The sequence below is a fragment of the Periplaneta americana genome, chromosome 7, assembly GCF_040183065.1.
Source record: "Periplaneta americana isolate PAMFEO1 chromosome 7, P.americana_PAMFEO1_priV1, whole genome shotgun sequence".
NCBI lineage: Eukaryota > Metazoa > Arthropoda > Insecta > Blattodea > Blattidae > Periplaneta > Periplaneta americana.
In genome coordinates this window covers 59,779,230-59,798,890 of record NC_091123.1, presented here as the reverse complement: position 1 = coordinate 59,798,890, position 19,661 = coordinate 59,779,230, and positions in this window count along the sequence as shown.

Here is a 19,661-nt window from a genome sequence, read left to right as displayed (position 1 = left end):
GGGTCTGTAGGTGTGGTTAACGTCCTTTACGTAACTTTGCAGTTGCTTTTTTTCAGAACGTGAAGAATGGCCTCTATCCAGCTGAACGGATACCCGCAAACAGGTGAATAAATTGTGAAGTTTCCGAGAGAATTGAACCGTTTATCCTCATTCCTTCACACTCCACTCACATCAACTTAGAACCTTGAATTAGCAAGTATGATGCGTGCCAGGAGTCAGTAGTTCGAGGTCGTTATTTCGGACTTAATTTAACCCGACACTCCTTTGTATGCTAATTACTCTGTGTTATGCTGCACTTATTGCCTGCCATATTATTACGTTCACAACTAATCTTTAGAGTGAATGTGAACATAGCAGTGCTACATGAAGGGTTGTGCAATTACACGTAAGAATTCTTTGTTTCTTATGTTCACTTTAACACTTGATTAAAACTTGTAAAACTTTCTAGAGTTAAAACGTTAAAGGTACGTGAACGAACACAAATGAAGAGTCCACTGCAAGAATGATGGATGTCACTTTCTTGTCGAAAATGAACCAAGACTGTCAATGCATAGCTTAAGACATAATTATAGAATGTACATACAGAGTTATATGGCATAAACACTGATAGTCATTGCCCAGTAATGATCTGAAAATCACAGTTAAGAGTTGAGCGCTAAGCATTTCAAACTTTCAATTGCTTCTCCTGCAAAATGTATTCCAAATGACATCCATCATTCTTGCAGTGGATTCTTCAAATATTATCAGAAATTGCAGGCTCTAAATTTCTAAAATTTTATAAGGAAATGAACTCACAATTGGACAAAAATTACAAAGTACCGCAACAAGACTTATTAGAACTTAAATATCTGATAAAAGTATTAAAAGGGTTACTAATAATATTTTTCAAACCAGTTTTATCAAAGTATGAAAAAAAAAAATTGCAGTTACATCATTTGTTAACCATAATATTATGGTCTCACTGACATCTTTAATATTTTTCCTGTATGTAATAAACACTTATTTCTGAAAAATAGACTACTCTCAGACATGTAGAGTTGTTTCTTTTGATATAATTAATTTTTATTTGTCCTATATAAAATATATTACAATTTACATAATGTTTTTGACCTAATTTTTCTATTTTCAAAGAAATGGGTATTATTGTTGTCTACCTCTTGCATAAATGCAAATCAGTGTACAGAATTTCAGAATTCTATCTCTAATGGTTGTGGAGTTACGAAATAATATGTGTGAACATTTTCAAATTTTGGTAAATTTAATTTAAAGTAAAAAGTGAATCCTAAAAAATATTATTAGTAACCTTTTTTATACTTTTATCAGATATTTAAGTTTTGATAAGTCTTGTTGTGGTACCTTGTAAGTTTTGTCCAATTGTGAGTTCATTTCTTATAAAATTGTATAAATTTAGAGCCTGCATTTTCTGATAATATTTGTGGTCGTTCACGTACATATACTCTTAAAGTGTTGTAATTTTAAAAAAAGGTAATGTATCTTTATGACAGACGGGCCCCGTTTCAACACCGGCGTGGTGTCATCTTCAGTTTCTTTCGAACTACTGCTGCTCCAGCTGGTCTTGATTTCCGGCGTTTGCTTTCGTCAGTGATGGGGGTGGGAGTGTATTGCTCGTATGGTGGAAGATGGTTTGTGTGTCATGTATTATGATATCGAATAATGTATGTTATTGAATTGTTTTCTACGTGAAACATAGATAAAGTACGCAAAAATAGAGAAAATTAAAACATTAAATAAAACATGTTTTTCTTTCGATGGTTATTGTTATTATGGGTGACAGAAAATGCTATAAAACAAGTTTTACCTTCCGAATTTTTATGTGCTCTTAACCTTTATTCCAACATTACAAACTACCATATTCGCAATAGTGAATGAATACAAAAGACACTCATTGTATAAACTTATCTCCTCATTAAGACGACAATTAATCACTAGTATTCATATAATTCACAATGACTGGTTCGAAGCCGTGAATTCCGTCATCAACATAATAACAACAAGACTTCTCCTCTTAATTAATTATGACTAAGGCCGTGACATCGGTATATTTGTATCAGTTTCAGGTAGATCGAAGGTGAAAACAAGACGCCAGACGTTGTTTCAAGTACAGGCAGCGGAAGCGAATTTGACACACGCCTAAGCAAGCACTTTCTGTGTTTTGTATACGATTATTTCGTATTATAAAATCAAGATGATACAGTCATTGTATATAAGGGTAAAAGGAATCATACAGAAGTTTGATGGAAGCGATGCAGTTTCCATAAGTAACGCCCAAACTCTTCTTGGTGACCCAAATATTAAAAAACATTGTGAATATATTTCATAAAATTTTGGATTAATCCCCTCTACAATCGAATGTCTCGAAAAGATTGGTGTGAAATTGGTGGAGCAAATTTCGATAGTAAATAATCTCATCTGAAAAGTGAATGGTCTGCAAGATGATATAAGCAAAAAGGTGTGTGAGAAAATTAACACAGTAATACAAAAAAAATGGTGGTTTCAATTCATTATGCAAAATTCCAAGAGTTTTGTCACATGAAAAGTGCGGTTGTTATCAATTTGATGTAGAAATGGATGCTGTGAAATATTTTACATATGCGCCCTTGGTTTCAGCCGATGTTGAACGCAGTTTTTCCGCATACAAGGTTATACTATCCGACACTCGGCGGCCATTTTCATTTGAAGCTTTGAAAATGAATGTTGTTGTTTATTGCAGCAGGAACCGAAACCAGGCGAACAACATGCAAGAAAAGTAAGATACGGAATAGATGTGATAAATAAATTAATGTAACAGTTAAATATAGTAAAAGCAAAATTGTACGCCATATACGTTTTAGGCATTCTAAAACTAATGCAAAATTCTAAATATATAAACATAAACATCTTCTCAGACTTATGTTTTACCACATTTATGACAATTTAAGTATGATTTCCAATAATTCTTCTCAAACTCATCAGCATTCTAGATATTTCCTATATTAACCCTTATATAAAGTGACTGTATTGTCTTGATTTTATAATACCCAATAATCGTATACAAAATACGAACGTGATTGCTTAGGTGTGTGTCAAATTCGCTTCCGCTGCCTGTACTTGAAACACGTCGACTACATTCTGACCGGCGTCGTATGTTCACCTTCAATCTAATACAAATATACCGATGTTACGGCCTAATTATGACTCACACACTTCACCCACTTTTTAAACGCTATGTGAAGTCACGTTTCATTCAATAAGTATCAATTCTTAATTACATATTTTGAGCCACATTTCCCTTTACTTGTTACGAAACGAGTTCAATAGCATTTAGTCTCCAATAAAACCAGGAATCTATTCTAATTTCTTTTCGCTAATGGCGGGTACTTGACTTTTCGCCATTCACCCATATAAAGCCAGTTGGTAAATTTACCAACAGAGTCGTTGTCCAGGATGCGCCATAGGAGGCTGGTCTACGCTACACCTACGATAAGAAGAAGAAGAAGAAGAAGAAGAAGAAGAAGAAGAAGATGATGATGAGTTTTTTTAACACATGCCATATTTACAATCTGTCTGCAAGAGACAATAAGTAAATATTATAAAAGAATATGACATGAGTGGAGATGTTATCCCATGACAACATTCCAAAAGAAAAATAACAATGTTTTAAATAGCTGTATTAAAAATGAATGGAAGGTCAAGAGCTTTGGTCCTTTTAAGTCTTCTTATTATTTGACTATTATCCAGCAAATTTAATGCATGATGATTGGGATGTTGATTTAATCGGTGCAGGTATTTTTTACTGAATTTAGAGATTTCTTCTTTCACAGTTGAAATGTTGAGGTCACGATGAATGACATCATTACGGACATACCATGGTGAGTGACAATGGAACGTAAAGTTTTAGACTGATACCTCTGCAGTATTTCAATGTTTGAGTTGATGATGAGATGATGGAGATTTGTTGGAATGCCACAGGGGAACCAGAGCTCCCGGAGAAAACCCCTGTGTTACGTGGACCACTGGTTTGCCCAAGACAAGTTATAAATCGGGGGTACACCGGGGATCGAACCCGAGTTTGTTGTAATTTTGGCAATCACATAATTTACCATAGAGATATTCTTAATTTAACTTAATAATTCTGCTTTTTTGATACCGTATTTCCTTCAGTTAATGGGTCAGATCTTTTACTCTAACCATTTCTTCAATTTTAAATTTCTCCAGTTATTGTCGAAAACATTTCTACCTTACGCAAAGGGATAGCTTTTCATGACATCCATGCTATTCGGTTCTAGTTATGGAAATAAGTTTCGAAATCATTCCTAGAAAATCTGATCCATAATTTCCCCATTAACCAACCAAGAAATCAGTCCTAGCGGTCATCGAACCCACGTCCTAGAGAAGCCCCGTATCGGCAGATAAACGCGCTACTGCCTAAGCTTCGCCAGTATATTGCGTGATGTTACATTATTTTTTAATGATATATAGTCTATTATAGTGCCCCAACATTAGCAACGTGTCTGTGTTTCGAAAATGTGTTACTTACTTACGGCTTTTAAGGAACCCGGAGGTTCATGCCACCCTCACATAAGCCCGCCATCGGTCCCTATTTTGAGCAAGATTAATCCAGTCCCTACTATCACATCCCACCTCCCTCAAATCCATTTTAATATTATCCTCCCATCCATGTATCGGCCTCCCCAAAGGCCTTATTCCCTCCGGCCTCCCAACTAACACTCTATATGCATTTCTGGATTCGCCCATCGAAAATGTGTTTGTAACTCTAAATTCATTAGTTGCAAAAAATGTAGCAATTTTCTACCGTTATTATTTACAACGCTTTCTCCTTCAGTTCCAATAACAATCATGACTGATAGATTACCAACACTTTCATTAAAATCATCAGCAATCATACGGTAACACAGTAATTTTTGTTGGCCGTATTAAATGAAGTTATGTGGTATAACTTGTACTATAAAAGTTCTTCTTTTTCTTTTCTGTACATTAATTTATCCATGTGCAAACTTTAACGGGGACCCGATGTTGTGGAGGTTTTCCTTCTTGTGTAAATATCATTGAAGAAAAGTAGTACAATAAATAGTTTCTTCAAGAAAAACCGAAAAGTAAGAACTTTAAATATCCTGTTTGGAGAACTGTTTATAATTTATAATATGTAGCCTATTTGAAAAAAGAAAAACGAAAATATGGTGCCCCTTTGTTCCTGTAGCAGGGGTTTGAGATAGTGTTGCAGCTGCCCTTCGCATTGGAGTAGCCACTATGAAAAGAAGAAAAACACCCTTAAACTGTCAATGGAGGATCGACAGTGCATTTTTTTACATCTTCTGTTTATAAGTATACAATATGCAGTTGCCTAATTTCAAATTTCTTCGCTTCATTCAGTAACTTGAAACTCTTGCGTCTGAATTTGAAAAAAAGAATTCGTCCAATATTCTGCTTTACAGCCAATAGTGATATTTGTATGAAAGTCCGTTTATTGTTGTTGATGTGAGTAAATCGGGAGATGTGAGTACAAAAACTTCGGTTACAAGATGGAAGATGATGAGTTAGAAATAACAGTCCTACAAGAAGAGAGCGCTTTGAAATCCCACGCTACGGATATCAATTTCTGCAAGCTGGTGGACCGGAATACATAGCTATAGCTTTGTATCGTTGCGTGTTTCGGCTCTACTTATCTTCGTGAGGCATTGTTTTCATCTACGAAATAAGAGAAAATAATATTCACAATCATGCCTGACAAACATACATTTGGACGTGCATTAAGAGTATCCTGTTCCGGTTACGTACTTGCAAATATTGCAGATATGTAGTATTAAATATCTTATTAAATTTCTACAATTATATTACGTATAATTTTTATAGACCGATTTAATTTGTGAATTATTCTAAATGCTATTTCATTGTCTCAAAGACATAATAACTTTATAACAAACTAGTTTTAAAAGGTATTCCCTCCATTCAAAAATATGGTATAGTAACAAAGAAAACAAATTTGATTAAGGGAACTGGGTAGTGAATTTGGGTGAAAAACCCGATCTTTTATTTTGTGTTTAAAAAAGTACAAAACTTGCTCTTTAAAACATAATGTGTGTATATATAAGTGTGTGTGTGTTTGTAAGTTAATATTTTTCAATCTTAAGTACATTTTTCTCTGAAATTACTGAATCTATTTACATAACATTTTTACAGCGTTTCCTGCAGCCTGTATTTTACAAAATAGACCTACAGGTTTATAAATATCACACACGTAACATAAGAAAAAAAATATAGTATATGCATTGAAAAAAATGGAAAAAATTATTAATCAAATTATAATTTTTTTCTGTTTCACTAAGAGTAAAATATTTAACTAAACATTGCTTTATAATTATAATACATATTACTTTACAACTTAAATACAAGGAATGAGCCTATGGGTGAAGATTATAGCAAGTAATGTGCACTTAAAGTTTGAAGTGCATTTTTTTAGCGAAGTGGGAAAACAGATTGCCAGTTAGGACCTTTTACACTTGACAAAGAAACTAATTAGACAATAATTGTCTCTTATACCACCGGATTCACAATGATTTATTGTATAACCATTGTAATTTTTATTCCACTCTGATAATTAAAATCCTAGGCAATAGCAACTAAACTTTTGTTCTGAAATGTTTCAATCGTACAGGAATCACTATCTACCCAGTCCCCTTAATGCGCATACGCGCACGAAATGTATTAGGGGCTGCAAGACAATAAACACATTTAAGAACAGCTTAAAAGATAACCTTATTAGCATTTCACTCCAATCATACTGATTTAAACTATCACTGACTACATTGTTACTTTTTTCTTTAGACATCATCCTGATTGTGCTGTATTTTAATTGTCTCGTAATAATCTCTTTCTATTATCTAATATTATTTGAAATATATTAACATTCTATGTATTTTAGTTTAATTCTGCTACACAGTTTATTTCAGTGTTTAATTAATAGTTCATAGTATTTTGTTGTTTAATTTGTAAATAACTTTTGTATACATGTAACTCTCATCTAAATCAAATTGTTGGATTGTTTGTAAGTTCATGCATATGTATATACACTTTTTGCTGGTTGAGTGGAAGAGAAGGCCTTACGGCCTTAACTCTGCCAGCTAAAATAAATCATTATTATTATTATTATAAATGTTTCGCGGTGTGATATTCTGTTCAGTAATGAAGGGACTATCAAACAGTGCAGTTGTGAATGTTTCTAATCTTCTGTAGTGCATCAAACTATAATATTTAAATAGTTCATTATGAACAGAAATCAAATGGGTACCTGATGTGGTGTTCCTCTTGCAGAAAACGTAACATCAACCCAGTCAATTTTGAATTTTTATTACAGTTTTTATGTTAATCTTCCTCTCTCAAAACAATGTTTGTTTTTTCTTTTATTAATTTGACATCACATAGAATGAAATATACATAATTTTTATGGTTTTCTTATAATAATAATAATAATAATAATAATAATAATAATAATAATAATAATAATAATAATAATAATAATAATAATAATGGTTTATTTTAACTGGCAGAGTTAAGGCCATTCAGTCTTCTCTTCCACTCAACCAGTATGATAGAAAATTACTACAATGCTATGAATATAACATAATTAATACAATACAATTCAAAGCAATACAATACTAGAATACAAGACAATATAATACATAATTAATACAATACAATGACAATTCTTTTCATCTTCACAACACCAATAAAATAATTATGTAATAATAATAATAATAATAATAATAATAATAATAATAGTAATGATAGTCATACCTAAATTAAATTAAATTATTAAACTAGATCACAATTATAACTTCAATTTGACTGCGCCCGTAAGAAATCGTTTAGCCTTTTCTTGAAAGTGGTTATTGTCTGGCAGCCCCTTATCTTCTGAGGTAGAGAATTCCATTCACGGGGGACTGAGACAGTAAAAGAGGATGAATAGTGGGATGTTCTGTGGGCAGGAATTGCTAGGATTTGCCTCTCCTGTGACCTGGTGTTTAGATTGTGATTTGAGGATAGCTAGTTAAACCGGGAACGAAGATAATTTGGAGTAGAAATGTGGAGAACTCGAAACAGAAGAGAGAGCGAATGAAGTGTTCTACGGTTACTAAGTTGCAGCCAGGATAAACATTTGAACGAGGGTGTAATGTGGTCAAATTTGTGAGCATTGCTGATGAATCTATTTATCAAACAAATAAGTATCTGGAATATGCATTGAAGTTACATTATATTACTGAGAACTTTAACAAATGTATTCCATATTTTGGAACAGAATTAATGACATCTTGGCGGCCGGGTAGCTCAGTTGGTAGAGCAGCTGGCTACGGACTGGAAGGTCCGGGGTTCGATCCCAGGTGGTAACAGGTTTTTTTTCTCGTTGCCAAACTTTCAGAACGGCCCCAAGGTTCACTCAGCCTTCTATAAAATTGAGTACTGGGTCTTTCCCGGGGGTAAAAGGCGGTCAGAGCGTGGTGCCGACCACACCACCTCATTCTAGTGCCGAGGTCATGGAAAGCATGGGGCTCTACCTCCATGCCCCCCAAGTGCCTCCATGGCATGTTACGGGGACACCTTTACCTTTTACCTTTTATTAATGACATCTTTCTATACCATATTTTGGAACAGAGGGAGTAGATGTAAAGGCATGCTTATTAAATGCCAAAAAGGCATATGGAGGGGACATGCTTTTATCACCTCGGGACTAGAATGAAGTAGAGCTGTCAGCACCGTGCTCCAACTGCCTGTTAGCCCCGGAAAAGGCCCGGTACTCAATTTGATAGAGGGCTGAGTGAACCTTGGGAGTCACTCTGTAAATTCCCGCCACCACCCGGGACTGACATTGGGATCTTACATATCTTAGCTAGTTACTCTATAAAATTGAGCTATCAGACGCTATGAACCAATTTTAATAATAATAATAATAATAATAATAATAATAATAATAATAATAATAATAATATTTAATTAGGAGGCGGATGTTGATTAAATGTAATTATTTTTCTTTCAAATTTAAAACTATGTCCTTCAGTACAGCATATAACAATTCAAAATATTTAATTTGTATGTTGCATGTTTTTATTTTTGCCATATTTGTAGTGATAGGTTTTTGTTTGGGGAGGGGCAATTACAATGTTCCTTCAATTCGTATTGATTTTTATAGCATTTTTAAAAAATTCGTTTTATTTTCCAGCAATTTTACATAATATCATAGTTGCTATTTTTCCACTGCTTAATATTTTTCTTTGCTAAGAAAACTGATCTTCAGTCGATGGCCATAGTGATCCGATAAACTGACAGAAATTGTAGAGTAGATTTTACATGGAAATATGGAGTTTACTATTGTTTAGCTGTCGGTCAGCAAGAGCGTGGAAGATTAGTCTACAGTTTACTTGTGTAAAAGGGGGAAAGAAACAAAATAGGTAAGAATGAATAATTAAAAAAATATATATATATTTTTTATCTCATCATTTGTGAATGGCTCAACCATAAGTATTTAACAGAAACATTAATGTATTACATAATATGTGACAATAATATGTTGTAGGCTTACATCCATTTATCCATTGTAGGCTATATTTAAGTGAAATCATCAATAGTGTTAGAGTATCTGGCCACATTAATATAATCATCTACAACTTTTCAAATACTATATTTAATTCTAAATTTATTCCAATTTTATGTATAAAAGTACAACTATATTATTTCCATTACATTTTCAGAACAAATACTTAACAACATTTATATATATACATATATATATATATTATTTTTTTATTTTTAGTAGGTTATTTTACGAAGCTTCATCAACAGCTTTGGTTATTTAGCGTCTGAATGAGATGAAGGTGATAATGCCGGTGAAATGAGTCCGGAGTCCAACACCGTAACTTACCCAGCATTTGCTAATATTGGGTTGAGCGAAAACCCCGGAAAAAACCTCAACCAGGTAACTTTTCCCAACCGGGAATCGAACCCGGGCCACCTGGTTTCACGGCTAGCCGTGCTAACCGTTACTCCACAGGCGTGGACCTATTTTCATATTACAAAGTGATAGTTAAGCATGATGGGGCACCTCATCACACTGTTTTTTTATATTATTCTTTTTACTTGGTTATTTAACGACGCTGTATCAACTACGAAATAATTTAATGTCGATGGAATCGATAGCGAGATTGTATTTGGCGAGATGAGGCCGAGGATTCGCCATAGATTACCTAACATTTTCTTATGGTTGGAGAAAACCTCGGAAAAACCGAACCAAGTAATCAGCCCAAGCAGGAATCGAACCCGCGCCCGAGCGCAACTCCGGATCGGCAAGCAAGCACCTTAGCCGACTGAGCTACGCCGGTAGCTACATCACACTGTTAAAAGAGTGGAAACCTTTCTGTCAGAAAAACATTCCTTTCTTATGGCACGGCTAGGAAATTCTGCGATCGAGAATTTGTGGAGACAGGTGAAAAAGAAAATGCCTAAATAGGTTATTACAACGCAGAATTGAGGATGTTATTAAAACAAACGGGGGGGGGGGGGGGACCATAAAATTTAAGGACTTCAAATGGGCTTAAATAAGCAGTATACTGCCATTTTGTTTCATTTCATTTTCATTTATAAGTGGTGGTGATAACATAGTAGTATTTTCAAATATAAAATTTCAGTGAATGTAGAATTAAAATGATCTATTTGAAAAGTTGTGGGTGTCTCTATTAATGTGGCCATTTTACCCACCGCAAACAGTAACACTCTGCAGTGTAAAATCTTAAAGCAAGACTTTTTTTTTCTATCTTCATATTTTCATATGATCAGCACAGGCTAAAAGAAGAAACAAAAATTGTTAGAGCAAGTTTTGTTACTTTCGTTGCTACCAATAAATGTTAGCTTTACTTTAGTTTAAAAACAACGTTATTCTGTTTTGCAGTATACAATCATGGTCATCCATGAATTTGTATTAATTGAGAATTATTTTAATACTTGCTTACTCACAAATGGCTTTTAAAGAAATCTGAGGTTCATTGCCGCCCTCACATAAGCCCGCCTTTGGTCCCTACCTTGTCCAAAATTAATCCAGTCTCTTTTATAATTTCCCCTCTCCCTCAAATCCATTTTAATATTATCCTTCCATCTACGTCTCGGTCTCCCCAAAGGTCTTTTTCCCTCCGGCCTAAAAACTAACACTCTATAAGCATTTCTAGATTCGTCCATACGTGCTACATGCCCTGCCCATCTCAAACGTCTGGATTTAATGTTCCTAATTATGTCAGGTGAAGAATACAATGCGTGCAGTTCTGCGTTGTGTAACTTTCTCCATTCTCCTGTAATTTCATCCCTCTTAGCCCCAAATATTTTCCTAAGAACCTTATTCTCAAATACTCTTAATCTCTGTCCCTCTCTCAAAGTTAGAGTCCAAGTTTCACAACCATACAGAACAACCGGTAATATAATTGTTTTATAAATTCCAACTTTCACATTTTTTGACAGCAGACTAGATGACAAAAGCTTCTCAACCGAATAATAACATGCATTTCCCATATTTATTCTGCGTTTTATTTCCTCCCGAGTGTCATTTGTATTTGTTACTGTTGCTCCAAGATATCTCAATTTCTCCACCTCTTCGAAGGATAAATCTCAAATTTTTATATTTCGATTTCGTACAATATTCTGGTCACCAGTCATAATCATATACTTTGTCTTTTCGAGATTTACTTCCAAACCTATCGCTTTATTTGCTTCAAGTAAAATTTTCGTCCTTTCCCTAATCGTTTGTGGATTTTCTCCTAACATATTCACGACAACCGCATAGACAAGAAGCTGATGTAACCCGTTCAATTCCAAACCTTCTGTGTTATCCTAAACTTTTTTTAATGGCATATTCTAGAGGAAGTAAAAAAGTAAAGGTGATAGTGCATCTCCTTGTTTTAGCCCGCAGTGAATTGGAAAAATATCAGACAGAAACTGGCCTATACGGACTCTGCTGTAAGTTTCACTGAGACACATTTTAATTAACCGAACTAGTTTCTTTGGAATACCAAATTCAATAAAAATATTATATAAAACTTCTCTCTTAACCGAGTCATATGCCTTTTTGAAATCGATGAATAACTGATGTGCTGTACCTTTATACTCCCATTTTTCTCTCCAATATCTGTTGAATACAAAAAATCTGATCAAGAGTCGATATATTACGGCTAAGATTATTTTATTTTAATTTTATTTTAAAATAAGATTAAAAAACCATTCGCTCTTTTGTGTTTATTTCCTCCCATGTGCACGTCCCTAGCTTTAATTTATTAACTTTTAAGGTCGTAGTAAATCAACTAGAAATTCCCCTCCCCCCTGTACTTTTTTTTTTTACATTCACGTCATCCGCATAGACAAGAAACTGATGTAATCCGTTCAATTCCAAACCCTGTCTGTTATCCTGAACTTTCCTAATGGCATATTCTAGAGCGAAGTTAAATAGTAAAGGTGATAGTCCATCTCCTTGCTTTAGTCCGCAGTGAAATGGAAAAGAATCCGACAGAAATTGGCCTATACGGACTCTGATGTACGTTTCACTGAGACACATTTTAATTAATCGAACTAGTTTCTTGGGAATACCAAATTCAATAGGAATATTATATGAAACTTCTCTCTTAACCGAGTCATATGCCTTTTTGAAATCTATGAATAACTGATGTACTGTACTTTTATACTCGCATGTTTTTTCTCTAATATCTGTCGAATACAAAAAAATCTGATCAATATTCTCTCTATTATGCCTAAAATTATTTTATTTTAATTTTATTTTAATACAAGATTAAAAAACCATTCGCTCTTTTGTGTTTATTTTCTCCCATGTACACCCCCTACCTTTAATTTATTAGCTTTTAAGGTCATAGTATGTGAACGAGAAATTTCCCTACCACCCCTACATTTTTATTATAAAATTCGAACACTGTAAAAGGAGAAACGCTGTACACATACAGAGGGCATGCTCATGCCACTTTTTCGGTACAGGGGATGCTAAAAACGTGTATTTCTACGTAAATGTTGTTCTCGATTTTTTGCAACATCACAACACTTTCTCTTCATGCCTCGTGCAATGAGAAAGTAACAAAATAATTACAAATGCAATAAATACATAGCTGAGTTGTAAAACTATCTATCCGCTCCTGCAAACCACAAAAACTGAGCTTCTGCTGTAGACAGCCGTTAAATAGCGTCCTAATCGCAAAAAGACGAGGAAGAGGAGGACGAGACGATGCGGCGATGCACCGCAGTGCAGTCTGCAGAGTGCGTATCGCGAGTTCAAGTACCCGAGCGAGATACCCGCCATGTAGGTCAGCGAGGAAAGTAGGTTAGTGCTGCGCGGATGAGCAAGTGCGAGAGAAGGTAGAGCAAGGGTGCACAAAGTCCGGTGACATATGCGGCCGCAGTGGATAACGCGTTGCAGGTGCGGTGCCGTGGGTCCTTCGTGACCGAGCTCGTGGCCCATAGAGAAATTTCGGACATAAGCTAGTAATAAACCACCGCCGCTTCCTGCTATACAGTCCTCGCAGCTAGCACTTTAAACGTTCAACTCCAAGCGCTTTGTCCCCAATTAGACCGTGGAATTGTACGTCTAGTGATGTGAGGTGAAACAGAGAAACTTTAAAAGCTTATTCTAGAAGTAAGTCTTAATTTAAGGTATACATCGACTCTAGAAATGTCAGATATCTTCAAAATGTTGGTAAAATTGAATAGGTTATTTATGAAAGGGCCTAAGTCTTGAATGCTAAATTATTATCAACTTAATAAAAACTGCTTACAAGCCGAAATTTTGAAATTCAGGCTCAAATAAAAATTGTATCATAAATTCTACTAAGCATTAGCGTGTGAAACTTAGTCTTCTTCATATTTAAATCCATGTGTCTACTACTCCCAAAGAGCAGTTATTACATTACAAACTCATTTTCACAAAATAATGATCCATTCTGAATGGGTTATTTATAAAAGGGCCTAAGTCTCTAATTTTGTGGAAAAAATTTGTAATGTAATACTGCTCTTTGTGTGTAGATACATCGATTTAGACATGAAAAGGACTAAGTTTCACACTCTAATGCTTAGTAGAATTTATGATACAATTTTTATTTCAGCCTTAATTTAAAAATTTCGGCCTGTAAGCAGTTTTTCTTAATTTGCTAACAATTTAGTATTCAAGACTTAGGCCCTTTCATAAATAACCCATTCAAATAATGTTTTTGGCTCATCTGGCAGCTCATTTCTTCTAGTTTTAAAAAATATACAACTTGTACCTATTATCTAAAAAAATGCATTACTATTTAAACATTCACAATATAAACGCACTATACTTTCTATACCTTACGCCATCTTCAGTGTCTGTTTTCTCCTATTTCACATTTTCCAAGATTTATTATCCTTCCGAAGGACAAAAAGTAGACTTCCAATTGGGCAAAAAAACTTCATTGAGGGACCAAATTAAAGCTTAAACATGTGGCTATGTTGTAAACTAAAATTATGATTTTCAATCGATTATAATTATTTTATCCCAAAAACATACAAAATTGAATCGCACTTTTTAGAAAGGAACTAAGTCAAAATTTGTTACTTTTGAGGAGAACAAAAAAACTTATTTTCTTGAATAAATACCGTGCCGTACTATAAACATCAACTTGATATTAGAGATAGAGGGAAAAGTTTGACTAAGTTCCTTTCTCTGCCAATGAATGCGTCTCGGAAATATAAATCATTCCATCAGTAAAAATAAAAATGACAAATTTTGACTATCCATGATTTTAAACATGTTAGTGCATTCACATGCTCCGAATTAAGTGCTGTTCTACGTTTAGTAACAATGTTTCCTGCATCACTAAACACGATTTTTTCTGATGGACAAACCAAAAAATTCTCGTATACCTAGAAAAATGGGACATGATAGGCATTCAAAGTCTTCTGATATACTCGTACTTATATAAAAAGTTCAGTTCCTTTTATAACCGTAAATGCTGAAAAAAAAGTATTAATAACGTTAGGAATGATTTTAAAATAAAAACTAATATGATTACGGAGACAAAGCTTCTGGTTATTAACCCAGCGGATCTGGATTAATTTCTCTCAGAAAAGAGGAGCTTTTCATTTTCCTTTCAAACGAACTCGGTGTCTTACTTATCTTGTCTAATGTCCACCTTATGTTGTTTTAGCTGTTGCCTTGTTACTATTCTAAACACACGCCTTAGTGCATTGTGTAATATTAAGTTGCGTAGTGTTAAAACTAGTTGTGTGCCGTTGGTAGTTTCGGTGTGGCGTTAATAGTTGCGATGCGGTCTTAATAGTTGCGGTGTGCTGTTAATAGTTGCGGTGTGGCATTAATAGTTGCGGTGTACCGTTAATAGTTGTGTAGTTAGTGTGGCGTTAATAGTTTAGGTGTGGCGTTAATAGTTGCGGTGTGGCGTCAATAGTTACGGTGTGGCGTTAATAGTTGCGGTGTAGCGTTAATAGTTGCGGTGTGGCGTTAATAGTTGCGGTGTGGCGTTAATAGTTGCGGTGTGGCGTTAATAGGTGCGGTGTGGCGTTAATAGTTGCGGTGTGGCGTTAATAGTTACGGTGTGGCGTTAATAGTTACGGTGTGGCGTTAATAGTTGCGGTGTGGCGTTAATAGTTGCGGTGTGGCGTTAATAGTTACGGTGTGGCGTTAATAGTTGCTGTATGGCGTTAATAGTTGCTGTATGGCGTTAATAGTTGCGGTGTGGCGTTAATAGTTACGGTGTGGCGTTAATAGTTGCGATGTGGCGTTAATAGTTGCGGTGTGGCGTTAATAGTTGCCGTGTGGCGTTAATAGTTGCCGTGTGGCGTTAATAGTTGCGGTGTGACATTAGTAGTTGCGGTGAGACGTTAATAATAGTTGCGGTGTGACATTAGTAGTTGCGGTGTGCTGTTAATAGTTGCGGTGTGACATTAGTAGTTGCGGTGTGACATTAGTAGTTGCGGTGAGACGTTAATAATAGTTGCGGTGTGCTGTTAATAGTTGCGGTGTGGCGTTAATAGTTGCGGTGTGGCGTTAATAGTTACGGTGAGACATTAATAGTTGCGGTGTGACATTAGTAGTTGCGGTGAGACGTTAATAACAGTTGCGGTGTGACAGTAGTTGCGGTGTGCTGTTAATAGTTGTGCTGTGGTGTTAATAGTTGCGATGTGATGTTAGTAGTTTCAGTGTCGTGTTAATAGTTGCGGTGCGGGGTTAATAGTTACGGTGTGGCATTAATAGTTGCGGTGAGACGTTAATAGTTGCGGTGCGACATTAATAGTTGCGGTGTGCTGTTAACAGTTGCGACATGGCGTTAATAGTTGCGATGTGCTGTTAGTAGTTTCGGTGTCCTGTTAATAGTTGAGGTGTGCTGTTAATAGTTGCGGTGCGCGTTAATAGTTACGGTGTGGCGTTAATAGTTACGGTGTGGCGTTAATAGTTGCGATGTTGCATTATTAGTTGCTATGAGAAGTTAATAATTACGGTGCGACATTAATAGTTGCGGTGTGCTGTTAACAGTTGCGGCATGGCGTTAATAGTTGCGATGTGCTGTTAGTTGTTTCGGTGTCCTGTTAATAGTTGGGGTGTGTTGTTAATAATTACGGTGCGGCGTTAATAGTGACGGTGTGGCGTTAATAGTTGCGGTGTGGTATTAACAGTTTTGGCGTGTCGTTAATAGTTGCGATATGCTGTTAGTAGATTCGGTGCCCTGTTAATAGTGTGGGTGTGATATTAATAGTTTCGATGTCCTGGTAATAGTTGCGGTGTGCTGTTAATAGTTACAGTGTGGCGTTAATAGTTGCGGTGTGACATTAATAGTTGCGATGTGACATTAATAGTTGCGGTGAGAAGTTAATAGTTGCGGTGTGCTGTTAACAGTTGTGGCATGGCGTTAATAGTTGCGATGTGCTGTTAGTAGTTTCGGTGTCCTGTTAATAGTTTGGGTGTGGTGTTAATAGTTGAGATGTGTTGTGAATAGTTCGGGTGTGCTGTTAATAGTTGCGGTGTGTTGTTAATAGTTGTGGTGTACTGTTAAGAGTTTCGATTTGGCGTTAATAGTTGCCGTGTGGCGTTAATAGTTGCAGTGCGGTGTTAACAGTCGCTGTGTGCTGTTAATAGTTGCGGTGTGTGAATTGTGCTGTTTATAGTTGCGGTATGCTGTTAATAGTTGCAGTACGCTGATAATAATAGTTGCAATGCTGTGTTAATAATAATAGCGGTGCGATGTTAACAGTTGTGGTGCAGTGTTAACAGTTGTGATGCATTATTTCATAATTGTGGTGCGATGTTAATAATTGCATTTTGACCCTTTCGTCTCCATACTTGTGAGATTTTTGCCGCTATTAACAGTCACAAGTAGCGGAATTTCCTGGCGTATAAGCACCGCTGTTTGAACAAATTGGAGCAATATGACAATATACAAATGAATAATTATGTGTTTAAAATTGAAGGAGAAAATCATGTTCTCGAAGAAAACCTGCCTCACCTGTGTTTATCTATTATAAATCTCTAAATATGATCAGGAATGGAATCCCTGTAAGCTTCGTTAAAAGGCAGAGTAAACTGAACAGGGCTTGTTCCTGTCAGCCATAGAGATTCAAAAGAAGGCTGAGTGTGTCACAGAATCATTCCAAAGGGTATGATGAAGAGAAAGATATTATCTTGTCTATGTCCGAGAACGAACCAGTAACTTTCCAATCTCCAGGCAGTCTATCTAACATATGATCAAATTCGATTCACGACTTAGACTTTAAGTAGGCTTAATATTCAGGTTTCGTACTGATCAAGTATTAATTCTCTATTGTTTAATTACGTTTTCTCACTGCTGGGTTATACATGCCAGCTTTTAATGCTGGCAAGAAAACCACTGGGTAAAAGGCGATAAGAATCAGAAGACTAACCAACATTTAAGACAAGCAGGTTGGAGGAAATATCCTGAGGAGTCCGGACTCTTTAACTACTCAGATCCCTACAGCTCAAAGTCACAATTTAAAAAGGCAATAAATAAATTGAGACCAGAAAAAGTTTTAAAATTTTATAACCCATTGGAGAAATACTCGGTGAAAACATTCGAGCAGCTGGCCAAAGAGAGATTCGAACCCACGCATAACAATAGCCTCGGAGCACGAATGCAGCTCGCTAACTTCAGGGATGTCAATTCCTGATAATTAGGGTATGTATTTTTAGGTCGTTAAAATATAATTTTAGGTGCCTAAAATAGGCTTAAATGTGTAGAAAATACTATCTAACAAAAAATAATGTTTTCTTTAAAAACATGTTCCAAATATCAGGAATTCACTTCTAGAATTTAATAATTTTAAATGCTTATATACCGTTACCACCACTACTACTAAAAGTAAAAGAACAACAAATATCTATAGTTATATATAAACTAAACAATTAAATGTGAAAAATAAGTTTTAGATATAAATTCAGTACACAGACAAATAAAATATAATCAATTTTTACTATGCCTTGTCCGTTAATGTCCATAATTAGCTTCACAATAAATTACTAATGCGTTTTCTAAATTTTCAACTAAAATACAATGCCGTCTGTCACTCACAAATTTGTACGCTGAAAATGAACGCTCCACATCCACTGAAGCAACAGGGACGTATTTCAATTTTGATACTAGTTGGACAGGAATGTTACATTGTAAATCCGTGCTCTTCCCTGCTAGGATATCTGAAGCAGTTCGCAGGTCCTTCAGTCCTACATTTCTCTGTAGAACTTGTCCCAGTTTATCCAGTACTTCATTTCCAACAGAACCAGCAACACATTCGGAATTCAAAATACAAATTTTCGAAATAAGAATGGGTGTTTCGAGCTATTAGACATAAAACATACTTCATAGGTCAAAATAGGCTTTGTCGTCAAAATAGGCATTTTTAGATGCTATTAAAATACCAATTATAGACATAATTTTATATAAAACGTGTACTTGCAAGTTTTTATGAACTTATCTTTCAAGGATTAAAATAGGTTTTTACCTAAAATCCGAAGTCTACTGATAACGCTTGGTCGCTCAATTGAACCTCAAAGTTTGCTAGATGTCGCTGAAAGACGCAATATTTATGGTAACTTCAAAAATCGTTACATCTCGCTTAAAAAAAAAAAAAGAACTTGATATTAATGGTAACACTAAGTGTTCTGCTGCAAAATGATATCAAAACACACCGTCAGGTTCAGACGCAAACCAGGTGAAATCGACAATAGTTGCTCCTTGCAGTAATATGAATTCATGAATTTACTAAAGATTGTTATGTTTTTGGTCCTACAAAATATATCTGTTATTAATATTAATTAATGGATTCGTGAGTCTTGCGTTCTTTTTAATATGAGAATTGAAAAGCACGATAAATCAAGAAGAGGAAGGAATCTTCAGAAAGAAAGCGCCAAAGAAAATAATATTGTAATAAAATATTAAAGCAATATTATTTTATGCCGTTTAATTAACAAACATACTCGTATTGATAAACATATTTGGGATTTGTGCCATGAAAGTCGTTCCCAGACTCGGAAATTAAATTGTTGTGAACACCAACCCATAATTCTCTAGATACGACAAAGTTATCAAGTCAGCAACACTCACTACCCTGCGCTACACTCTCTTCTGTTG